A 4,201-nucleotide genomic window follows, 5' to 3' on the forward strand; every position below is an offset into this window, starting at 1 on the left:
ATTATTATTAGTAGTAGTAGTAGTATTAGTATTAATATTGAGAGCTGGGTGGCCATCTGTTGGGAGTGCTTGGATTGTGTCCTACTGCATGGTAGAAGGAAGTTGATCTGGATGATCCTTAAGGGTCACTCCAAACCTTAGGATTGTATGATGATGTTATTATTAGTATTAGTATTAATATTGAGAGCTGGGTGGCCATCTGTTGGGAGTGCTTGGATTGTGTCCTGCATGCCAGAATTGGGTTTAACTGGATGGCCTTTAGGGGTGTCTCCTAACTGTCTGATGCTATGATTCGATGTGTATTATTATCGTGCAGATATTGGATGGCCATCTGTCAGGAGTGGTTGGATTGTGTAATCCTGCATGATATAAGGAAGTTGAACTGGATGATCCTTAGGGGTATCTGCTAACCTTAGGATTGTATTATTATTATTATTATTATTATTATTATTATTATTATTATTATTATTATTATTATTATTATGAGGCTGGGTGGCCATCTGTTGGGCTGAGTAGGTTGCTAGGAGACCAAGTGGGCAATTGGATAAAAACAATTCTTCCTCTCCCTCTAATTAGGACTTTATTTTTCTTTTCTTTTTATTGTATGAACGTAGAGGCATGGATGAGGGGTTGTGCTGCCAAGTTTAGTGTTTCTGGGATGTGTAGTTTTGTTGTTTTGTCCGCTGCCCTGATGCCATCACTCTTTATATATATATACTAGCTGTGCCCAGCCACGCGTTGCTGTGGCGAAGTATGGTGTTATGGGAAATAAAGTATTGAGGAATTGGTGGTAGTTAAGGTAAAGGGTCCCCTGGGCTGAGTGGGTTGCTAGGAGACCAAGTGAGCAGAACTTAGCCTTCTAACTGGCAGCAATTGGATAAAAACAATTATTCCTCTCCCTCTAATTAGGACTTTGTTTTTCTTTTCTTTTTGTTGTATCAACCTAGAGGCATGGATGAGGGGTTGTGATGTCAATTTTCGAGGTTGTGGGGTGTTTACTTTTGTTGTTTTGTCCGCTGCCATGATGCCATCACTCTTTTATTTTTATATATATATATATATATATATATATATATATATATATATATATATATATATATAATGTAGAGTCTCACTTATCCAATGCATTTTTGTTGTCTATTTATTTATTATTTATTTATTTATTTCCATCATTTATATGCCGCCCTTCTCACCCGAAGGGACTCAGGGCGGCTCACAATACAGTAGAAAAATAAAACATCTATATATATGAAAGAGTGATGGCATCAGGGCAGCAGACAAAACAACAAAACTACAGGCCCCCCAACCTTGAAATTTAACAACACAACCCATCATCCACGCCTCTAGGTTGATACAACAAAAAGAAAAGAAAAATAAAGTCCTAATTAGAGGGAGAGGAATAATTGTTTTTATCCAATTGCTGCCAGTTAGAAATCTAAGCTCCGCCCACATGGTCTCCTAGCAACCTACTCAGCCCAGGGGACAGGCACAGTTAGGCTTTACTTAGACCTCTTCAACAGATTATCTAAAGCCCCAGCTTCTGCCAACCCAGAAGTTCGAAAACATGCAAATGAAAGTAGATGAATAGGTACTGCTCCGGCAGAAGGTAACGGTGCTCCATGCAGTCCTGCCAGTGGCCACATGACCTTGGAGGTGTCTAAGGACAACACCAGCTCTTCAGCTTAGAAATGGAGATGAGCACCAACCCCCAGAGTCGGTCACGACTGGACTTAACGTCAGGGGAAAATGTTTACCCTTGACCTTAACTACCACCAATTCCTCAAGACTTTATTTCCCAGACCACCAGACTTCGCCACAGCAACGCGTGGCCGGGCACAGCTAGTAGCAATATAAAACAATCAATTTAAAAACAATCCCATAAGTACATTTAAAACAGTATAATAAAATACTTAATCCATTCGTCCACATAAGCCTTGCACGTAAACCTTAGTCCGGATCGAGTTAAAGCCATCATAATTCATTCATTAAACGCTTGTTCGCAAAGCCAGGTCTTTACCTTTTTTCTGAAACTCAGAAGGGAGTCTACTGTATATATATATAGGATATACGTTGGATAAGCGAGACTCTACTGTATATAGGATCATATCTATATAGTATCATATATATATAGGATCATATATATTGGATCATTCTCTCTATATATAGGATATGTCTGTGTGTGTATATATACGAATCATATAATACACATATATGAGAGGATCATATGATTTATATATATATATATATATACACACACATACACATGAACATATAATATATATAAAGAGGATCATAAGATATGTGTGTGTCTGATCACTATATATATCGTATGATATATATACAGTAGAGTCTCACTTATCCAACATTCTGGATTATCCAACACATTTTTGTAGTCAATGTCTTCAATACATCATGATATTTTGGTGCTGAATTCATAAATACAGTAATTACTACATAGCATTACTGTGCATTGAACTACCTTTTCTGTAAAATTTGTTGTATAACATGATGTTTTGGTGCTTAATTTGTAAAATCATAAACTAATTTGATGTTTAATAGGCTTTTCCTGAATCTCTCCTTATTATCCAACATATTCGCTTATCCAACGTTCTGCCGGCCCGTTTATGTTGGATAAGTGAGACTCTACTGTATATATATATATATATATATAGAGAGAGAGAGAGAGAGAGAGAGGATCATACTCTATATATATATATATATATATATATATATATATAATGTTTTTTTGTATGTGTGGATATATATATATATATATATACACACACACACACACATTCAAAAAAACCATATTATATCATATTATATAGAGAGGGAGGGAGAGAGGATATATGTGTGTATATATGGATCATATTATAGAGGATCAAATGATTTATACATATACACATAGGATCATATTATATAGAGAGGATCACATAATATATTTTATATATATTAGATATAAATATATACAGGATTATACTATATAGAGAGAGGATATGCATGTATATATTATGTATAGATTATACATAGGATCATGCTATATATACATGCATAGAGGATATATATGTCTGCATATATAAATCATATAATATATAGAGATGATCATATGATTTACATATATACATACACATAGGATTATATATATATATATATATATATGATCATATGATATAGATATAGAATCATAACATATAAATATAATCTCTCCTTCCCTCCCTCTCCCTCTCTCTATATATCCAAAATATAGAGACCTATTGAATATACAAACATATATATGTATAGATTGAAGAAATCTGGAATAGAGGGAGGGTCCCGTGGGAAATAAATGTCCTTGAAGGGATATTATTTCATCCAATATCAAACGTGATCGTGATCCTATTTATCCAAAGGAAAAAAAACTTAGATGGAAATTGGGAAATGGGTTTGAATTACTGTATATACTCGGGTATAAGCCTAGTTTTTCAGCCCCTTTTTAGGACTGAAAAAAAACCTCCTCGGCTTATACTTGGGTGAGGGTCCTGGTGGGCTTATATTCAGGTCGGCTTATACTCAAGTATATATGGTATATTTATTATTTTTCTCTATTATTATTGGTATTGCTACATTTATTATTTTAATCTATTATTATTGCTAGTTGTGCATTTATTTTACTCTATTTTTATTATTAATACATTTATTATTTTACTCTATTATTACATTTATTATTTTACTGCATTTATTATTATTATTACATTATTACAGTAGAGTCTCACTTATCCAACACTTGCTTATCCAACGTTCTGGATTATCCAACGCATTTTTGTAGTCAATGTTTTCAATACATCATGATATTTTGGTGCTAAATTCGTAAATACAGTAATTACTACATAGCATTACTGCGTATTGAACTACTTTTTCTGTCAAATTTGTTGTCTAACATGATGTTTTGGTGCTTAATTTGTACAATCATAACCTAATTTGATGTTTAATAGGCTTTTCCTTAATCTCTCCTTATTATCCAACATATTCACTTATCCAACGTTCTGCCGGCCCGTTTACGTTGGATAAGTGAGACTCTACTGTATTTCAATCTATTATTATTAAAAGGATACATGAGCACATTTACATTGAAGAAGATGAAAATAATGATTTAATCAGAGTTGAAGAGTCATATCTTAAATTACAGTTTGATGTAAAGATTCAAAACCATTTGAACTACTGA

Source organism: Anolis carolinensis, unplaced genomic scaffold, assembly GCF_035594765.1.
Source record: "Anolis carolinensis isolate JA03-04 unplaced genomic scaffold, rAnoCar3.1.pri scaffold_7, whole genome shotgun sequence".
NCBI classification, from domain to species: domain Eukaryota; kingdom Metazoa; phylum Chordata; class Lepidosauria; order Squamata; family Dactyloidae; genus Anolis; species Anolis carolinensis.